Consider the following 9,301-nt stretch of genomic DNA (forward strand, 5'->3'; position numbering starts at 1 on the left):
CATTAAATATATGAGTCCCTCAAATAAAAGTAGTTAGTTGAAAGGTTGGATAAGAATGGCTCCAAAAGCAACACAACTCCAACAGTCCAATAAATAGGCATTGAATGCTTATTGGGGGGCGGGGGGAAGAACATGCTAGATACTAGAAGGCAAAAGGGATGAATTGCAGACCCCAAAATTAATATGGCCTGTAACAGCTCATGACTAAGCTAGGAATAGAAACCTTGATACTACAAGGCTGGATGAAGGAAGTGCTATTCTAAAGAGGGACCAAGAAGTACAAAGAGGTTTTGCAACAGAAAAAAAAGCTTCCCTCAAATGTATATCCAGAGAAAAACCCAAAAGCTCAAGTTCAGATATTCCTTCTTAGTGTAATTTCATCACATCCTGGAAAAATAATATACATGACTGCATGTGGAAAGGCACACCATGTTCTTATTTCCACCTTCTGCAGCCCAGTTGCCAACTCAAACATCTGCCTTCCCTTAAATGTGCAATTAGGGAAGTATTGGGTTTGGTGCCTCAGGTGCCACTACTAAGCCCCCTCTTGGACGGACTGTATACAAATGGCATCTGGGGAGGGAAAAATAAAGAAGAAATCACCAGAGGAATTTTTGCCTATCCTATGGCGAAGATTTCACAGCTCCCTCAAAGGAGAACCTTCTGAAAGTCTGAGCACAGCAATGAGAAAGCAGACTTCTTGATGATAGGGTTCAGGAGAATTCTTGGCCGATAACATTGCTATACAAGGAGAGTTTGCTGCAGCATTTCGTAACTCAAGAGCACAGGCCCGAGGCCCTGCTCTTGCGACATATTTGGATCCTTCTCGTGTTGTGGCAATGAGAGAGTGGGAAGAATTTAAACATCTTAGTCTCGTTTGGATAATCAAAACAATCCCACTTTACTGGGAGCGCCAAGGTGCATCTAGCCTCTCCATGTCTGAAATCAGATTAGGACTGGCTAGGAGGGTAGCCTGGCTAGAGGAGGGGTTAGAAATACAATGGCTCACCTAGAGGAGGTGGGCAGAGTGGCTGGAAAGCAAAGAAAGGCTAAAGAAGGGAGTTAGGGAGGAAGTGTATATATCTGGGCACAGGAGAAAGGAAAGACCTTAAAGGTGCTTAGTATCTATCGCTGGACTACAGCACTTTTTTCACCACTGTCATGGGGGGAAAAGAGTGTGTACAATAGAGCCCTCACACCTCTGGCTGAGGATCAGCTGAGCAAGGGCAGAAGTGGGCCTGTCAATGACTTCCACAGGTCCAATATGTTTCAGGCTGGCATTTCCTTCTCATGGAAACACCAGGGGCAGGAAACCCTCTGGAACTTGGCCTTAGTTGCAATGACTTCCAAGAGTGTGTCAGGCATCTCCTTACCTTTCATATAGGCCAAGACTGTGTCTAGGATTTAGCTTTCAGCCGGACGTTGGTGGCTCACACCTGTAATCCTAGCTACTCAGGAGGCTGAGATCTGAGGATTGCAGTTCAAAGCCAGCCCGGGCAGGAAAGTCCATGAGACTCTGCTCTCCAATAAAACCACTAGAAAACCAGAAGTGGTGCTGTGGCTCAAGCGGTAGAGCGCTTGCCTTGAGCTGAAGAGTGCAGGGACAGCGCCCAAGCTCAGAGTTCAAGCCCCACAACCGACCAAAAAAAAAAAAAAAAATAGGATTTAGCTTTCTTTTAATGCAGTGTCCAGCTTCTACTGCAAGGCCAGATCTTAGAAGCTGCTATGTAGAGGTTGTGCGTTCATACATGGGATGACAATCTGTGTTAAGGCTTAGGTTTGGGAGACAGCCTCTCATCCAGGTCCTTACTGGCACTGCGGGAATGGCTCCAGTATAGACTTCTGACTTTCTCTCTGGATGAAGCTGCATCTCGCTGAAGGATTTTTTTATTGTGAAAATACTGTACAGAGGGGTTACAATTACATAGGCAAGATAAGGAGTACATTTCTTATCAAGCATTGTAGCCTTCTCCTTTGTTTCCCCTTCCCATCCCTTCCCAGGCTCCCCCCGGCTCCCTACCTAATCCTTCCCCCCCCCCCCCCCCCGCCCCCGCCACCCCCAGCTGAAGGATTATTTTGATTTCCTAAGTGGTTGAGCAGCAACAATTTTCCTGTGGCTCAACTTAACCTGCAGACGGATGGTAAATTATGTCTGTGTTAAAGATGATCACTTGTTAAGTAACAATATTAAAAATCATTTTTATAAACTTGTTGTGTCATCTAGCCATAAAAAATAATATAGTGAGATCCTTTAAAAATAGAAGTGACCCAGATCTACTTGACTCTGAAGGACTAGTTATCTTAGAGCCTGCACACAGCACAGGGGCCGTCTATGTAAGCATCATTGCAAAACCCAAAGTACGTCTTTCAAAGCACGTCTCATGTTCAAATCTGAATCTGTTTTCTCTGAACGTTATTCCTTGGTCTCATTTCTTATCACCAACTATCCCAATCAGCACAGGCATGTTTCATTTCACCCACAGACATCTATCTGTTCACACCTGTGGCTTCCCTAAACCCTTGCTCTGCAAACCATACTTCATGTCTTACAAAACTTGATATTGTTTGTATTTTAAGTGACTGACAACTCAAGCCACATAAAATCTGCCTAGCGAAACTGCTATCAAAAGCCAGGTGCAAGCCAGGTGCTGGTGGCTGTAATCCTAGCTACTCAGGAGGCTGAGATCTGAGGATTGCAGTTCAAAGCCAGCTTGGGCAGGAGAGTCCGTTAGACTCTTATCTCCAATTAATCACCAGAAAACTGGAGGTGGCACTGTGGCTCAAGTGGTAGAGAAAGCACTCTCTTTGAGCTGAATTGCTGAGGGACAGTGCACAGGCCCAGAGTTCAAGCCCCACAACCAACCCAAAAATAAAAAAATAAAAAGGCCAGGTGCTGACAGTTCACACCTGTAATTTTAACTACTAAGGAGATTCAAATCCACCCCAGGCAGGAAAGTCCAGAAGGCTCTTAGCACCAACTAACCACAAAAAGCCAAAAGTGGAGCTGTGGTTCAAGTGGTAGCCTGCTAACCTTGAGTGAAAAAGCTCAGAGATAGCACGTAGGCTCAGAGTTCTAGCCCTAGGACTGGCAAAAACAAAACCAAAAACAAAAAAACCCTTCCGTGATTGACTATAGATACTGGGAGAGCAAAGGAAGGCTGGTATTTGTTTCTGCTGACATTTTCCCTCCCCCTCTGCTTTACTGACATCCTCTATCTCAATCTCTCTCTTTCTCTCTCTCACACACACAAACACACACATATACACAGATATACTTCACTGTGGTCATACTGTGTGCTAATAAATATAGTGGTGCTCTAAGTGTGCTTATTTGTGAACAAGTATTTGTTGAGGCTGCCTCATTTTTAAACAAGTATTTGATCTGTCCCTCATCAGATATGAGAAAAAAAAAAAGTACCTAGACTCGACACAAATCTTGTCATGGATTCAGATCCAGTGGGCGGCTGATAGATAAGAGGCAACAATGTCAGAGTGCTGTCAGTGCGCAGAGCAGTACTGTGAGTGGCGTGCCAGGAAGGAACGGTACTGTGAAAGGGGCCTGGGAGCTGTCCCCAAGCTTTAGGGTTTTTTTGCTAGTGAATTAGAGGTAAGTTTCACAAACTTTCCTGCCTGGGTTGGCTTTGCACCATGATCCTCAGCTCTCAGCCTCCTGAGTAGCTAGGATGACAGGCGTGAGCCACTGGTGTCTGACTGTCATGAGAAGAGATGATCAATAAGTAAGCTGGAGGCTGTGTGGACTGGGTCCCAAGTGTTCAGTGGAGTGCGGGGAGGGCTGGCAGGGAAAGGTGGGGTGTCCTGAACTCAGAATGAGAGGTCAAGAGGTTTTCCTAAAGGCAGTGATGCTTGAACTAAGACGGGAAGGATGAAGATGAGGTGGCCAGGTGCAGGAGGCTGGGGGCAGTATATGCAAAAGCCCAGAAAGGAGAAGTTTGTGGCTGGAAAAAATGAAGTAGTAAATGATCACAATCACACACACACACACACACACACTTTGCCTGCAAGCATTAATTGTGTAAGAGCCAGGTTTTTTGTTTTTTTTTTTTTTGCATGTATGTTTTTGTCTTCTTTTAGAAGCCTCACTGATAAAGTCCAAATGTGTCAGTCTGAACAGCTTCCTCATAGAACATGCCAAGGAAATCCTGCCATCTGGTGGACAGAGGGGGCATCGCAACGCATAAAAAGCATTTCTCATTTCAGGCTCAGTGTCCAGTTTGAATAGTTCAAAAACTCCAATGTAGGTCTGTTTTGGTTTTGGTTTTGATTTTTAGATTAAGGAAAAACTGTGTGTGTGTGTGTGTGTGTGTGTGTGTGTGTGTGTGCGCGTGCACAGCATGTGCCAGTATGGGGCTTAAACTTAAGGCCTGGAGCTGTCCATTAGCTTTCTTGTGCAAGGCTGATGTTTTATCACTTGAGCCACAGCTCCACTTCCTGCTCTTTGGTGCTTAATTTGAGATAAGAGTCTCATGGACTTTCCTGCTTTGGTTTGCTCTACACCATGACCTTCAGAGTGCTTCCTGAGTAGCTAGGAGTATAGGCATTGCCACTGGTGCCTGGCTATATTTGTATTTTAAATGTGAGACCTCAATGAAAATACTTAAGACCTTGTCTGGTGCTCAAAAGATAGTGGAAGAATCAGTAATATATGTATGCCTCTTCACCAAGGAAAAATGGTCTGAGATGAATGGGATAATGATGACGTAAGAAATTATAGCAGAAAGCATCCACAGGAAAGTAAAATAATCCTGAAAATGTTTAAAAAATCAAAGGGCAATCTCTAGGTGAGGGTATTTCGATGGGGCTTGGAAATGCTTCATGGCCATCAAGTGTCCAGTCCCAAAGATTTGGCCGAGTACTTGAGTCTCTGATGAAGTGGTAGGAAGTGGAAAACACAGTCTCAACCTTCAAGAAGCTTTTGATCTGTGGGCAGGAAGCGAGGTGGTGATCCTTGGGCTGCAGTGCTCAGGGTAGGCTTTGCAGAGTGCGAGGTGGGACCTGCCACGGCCTGCTATGAATGAATACAGTAGGGACACCCAGGTTGGAGGGTAGGAGATTCAAGGTGATGTCAATTACAAAATTCAAAGACCTCTGGCCTATTCTGAGCTTCCAGCATGTCGTCGGAATCTTGCCCTTATTTATGTTCCACTTTAAAGGTACAAGGTGCAAGAAACTTGAAAGGAATTATGTAGAAGAATGACACATTTCACTTTTTCTTTAACTCTTTGGTGTCATTCTCATTCAAATTAATTGAACCAACATAAAAAATAAGGACACACACCCACGATTTGTATGTGTGTGTGGGGGGGGGGGAGGTACTGGTGGTTCTCACATGTAAACCTAGCTACTCATGGCTCAAGGGGTAGAATGCTAGCCTGAACACAAAAGCTCATAGATAGCACCCAGACCCTGAGTTCAAGCTCCAGGACTGGCACAAAAAAGGGAAGGGCACTCTTATTAAGAAAAGTTCTTGGCTAAATATTTTGTCAATAAAGCAAGTTAATTAAATGTAATGTCTAGCCACCCAACTCAGTAAATGACAGGTTCTAGTGTAGTATCAATGTATGGTGTGAACAAGACAGATTCTTCTTCATTAAACACAACAAAGGCTATACGACACTGGTGCTTTAGGTTTTGCGAAGCATAAAAGTGGTAGTTTCCTTTCTATGAAAAGTACACATTTGGTATTATTTACTTATGAAGTTCTGAAATAAATCAAGATAAAAAAACATATTCACAGAATACCATACAATCATTTCAGCAGTCCTCGGGAAAACTGTGTTTTCCAGAGGCATTAGTAATTCCGTACAAAGATTACTCATATACTTACACATACAGTATGACTAGTTTTGTTTTGAATCAGAGCATTTGAATGTAGGAAGACAGTAATCAGCATGCCAGGAAAAATAAATTTCTATTGCACAGAATTTCTTATGCATAGAGAAGCACTAAGATCAGTGTCTAGAGAAATTTGGAGGTGGCTAGGCTTCCTAGACCTTTGCTTCTTTTCAAGACAGAGCTAAAATAACAATGTGGGTCTACAGAGTCACACATCTGTTTCTTACTTATTTTCTTGATCTTGTCCTGGATCATATGGTAGAATTTTCATAAACGTTACAGAAAGAATTTACACAAAGGGCAGCTACATCATTAAACACACATAGAAAAACACACCATTGGTAGAAAAAAAAAAACCACAGGTAAAACTTCTGAGCACAACAAACAATAACCCAATGATTCCTTCATTGTCTAAATCATGCTACTCACCTCACAAATGAGTGGTTTCGTTTTTCACTCTTTCCATTTCAGGTTGTCAGAAACCCATCTCTTGATTTATCTCTTGATTTCCCACTAGTGCTGTTGGCATCCTCTAAATCTAGGAAGAGAGCTGGATGTAGAAACAATTTATACTCTACTTTTAATTATGATTGATTTTTTAAATTAGCTTCCATTAGTTACAAAGAGGGGAATTTCATCATTACATTTCCATACTTTTATTATAATATGGTCCAACTGATCTTACTCTGTTTCTATTACATTTTCTAGCTAAGTTTATCTCTTTTCTTAAGAAGAATTACTTCAGTAGGAATCAAGATGGAATCTGTTTAATTGCTGGGGGGTATTAAATTTAAAAGGATATTTTGGCTGGGTGATGCTGGCTCACACCTGTAGTCCTAGCTTCTTAGGAAGCTGAGATCTAAGACTCAAGGTTCAAAACCAGCCTGGGCAGCAAAGTCTGTCAGACTTATCTCCAATTTACTAGCAAAAGGCAGAAAATGGAGCTATGGCTCAAGTGGCAGAATGTCAGCCTTGAGTGAAAAAGCTAAGGGACAACATGCAGGCCCTGAGTTCAAGAACCTGCCCAGAGAGGATATTCTGCATATGATCAGTAGAAATTCAAAGGCATGTATGTCTTATTATTCATCATTCTTGACCTACAACTACAAGGTCTTGTCCTATAATATATATATATACTCCTTAAATAAGCTTGTTAGTCATTCTTTTGAATTCTTATAAATTGCAATTTTTTTTAAGCACTTAAAACAGAGGTTAAAGCCTGGTGCGGGTGGCTCATGCCTGTAATCCTAGCTACTCAGGAGGCTGAGATCTGAGAACTGAGGTTTGAATTCAGCCTGGGCAGAAAAGTCCCTGTGAAACTCTTATCTCCAATTAGCCACTCACCCAGACCCTGAGTTCAAGCCCCACAAGGGAAACACACAAATACACACACACACACACACACACACACACACTCACACACACACACACACACACACACAGAGGTGAAGGTCAATTTACCTCTTTAGTTCATTTTCTTCTAATGAGGGGAAAAAAAGGTCAAATAAGCTCTTAAATTATTTCAACTTCTCATTTTTCCTGAACTCCACTTTTGAAATAATCTCACCCAATTTCCAATAGCTTTCCTAAGATCATGCTTTATTTTTTCTTTCACTTTGAGATATAAAAAACATCATTTTCCTAAATTTTACTAACACACCATTTTACTAAGTTACTCACTAGAGACTTGCCTTGACCCTAATTTCTGTGGTTACTTTGTTGAAAACCTTGTCTTAAATTTGGCACTGTTGCTAGCTACTTCTGATCACTTATGTGGAACAAGGCTGCCAAGATTCACCTTCCAAGGAAGATAACTGATGATATGTAATTGGGCAAATCTAGGAAATAGCAACTTCAGTTCTAAGACTAAAAGGAAAAAAAAAACCTTACTGTTTGGTGTCACTGCACTTTAACAACCACAGACAACAGGAACAAATGTAGGCAGAAACAAGACATCTTCAGATACTGGCAGACAGCATCACCCACCACATTTGGCAGTTTTTTTTTTTTTTAAGATAAATAACTTTGTGGTGATGTTTAGGCTGAAATTACACAAACAACAGAGATTATTAAGACCTAAGCCTACAAGCTGTGTGGATTTCGACATTTTTAGGCAATCAATATTTTAACATCTGGACCACAAATTTGTCCTTAAAACACTGATGCCAGAAACTACAGTCTCAACACGACTTGATGGTTTATGTTTGGATTTCGAAATAAACTTAAGTTTAATAAACTCAGTTTAATTCTTTGGAATAAGTATTCTTGAGTCACATTTTTTTTATTTGAGTTATCTAGACAACCACCATCAACTCCTTATAAGGCAAAGTCTCATTAAAAAATGTTAGAAAATTGTAGCCTGTTTCAAAAAACAATTCATTATATATAGTCCTAAAATGTCTAAGGCTTATTAAATGAAAGCATCCTTAATTTTATTTCATTTGACTAGTATTTTTAAGAGCAGAAAAATAGCTAAACACTTCAAAAACTTCAATCCTAGAAAATAGCATGAAGTAATCCCCCTGTTCCCTCTCCAGCTACAGAGCTTGAACTCAAGCCCTCTTGCTCTCATTTGCCTTTGGCTCTTGGCTGACGCTCTACCACTTGAGCCATGCCTCTATTTTAGCATTTTACTGGTTAACTGGAGATAACAGTCTCTAGATTTGGCTGTCCTAGCTGGCTTGAAACTAAGATCTGATCTCAGCCTTTTGAGAAGTTAGGATCATAGCACAAGTGCAGCAACCAGTAACGTATGACACAGGGTCTTGCACTGTAGTCCATTCTGGCCTCTAAGATGTAATCCTCTGAGCCTCAAAAATGCTGGGATTATAGGTGTATACCACAACACTATCTGGCACAACCTTATTTTTTCTCTACAAGAGACTTTTTTTTTCTTGGTTAAAGTACTGTAGGGGAGGCATCTGCCATTATAAAAAGTTACTCCAAAGGCTTTAAACAGTTTTAAGAATATGCATAATGGCTAAGGGGGCCACAGAAATAGTGGGACAAAGGGTGAATAAATCCAGTAGTGGTACTCACAAGACACTATGTTGAAAATGAATTATACAACTTCAGGGGGTGGGGAGGGAAGAGGGATTTATCACATTTATAATAGCAATAAGAAATTTTAAAAGAGCATGCATAATATGAAATTCAGATCCAGCACATTAAGAATGTTTCAGTGGAATTAAAACTTCTAATTTGCTCCATGGTCTTGACCTCATATATGGTATATGTGTGTGTGTGTGTGTGTGCGTGTGCGCGCGCGCGCACACACATCTGAGGGAAGCTAGGAGGGCACAGAATCAGAGGAAAATGGGGAAAAAAATACAACAGAGGGGCCCATCAGCTGCAGTGGACATTGATGAAAATGAACTAAGCAACTCAAGGGCTAACACTAAGCAAAAGAAAAGAAATGTACATATACCACCCAACGCGGAAGAAATAG

Source organism: Dipodomys spectabilis, unplaced genomic scaffold, assembly GCF_019054845.1.
Source record: "Dipodomys spectabilis isolate Male_0828 unplaced genomic scaffold, ASM1905484v1 ptg000002l, whole genome shotgun sequence".
In the NCBI taxonomy this organism is placed as follows: Eukaryota; Metazoa; Chordata; class Mammalia; order Rodentia; family Heteromyidae; genus Dipodomys; species Dipodomys spectabilis.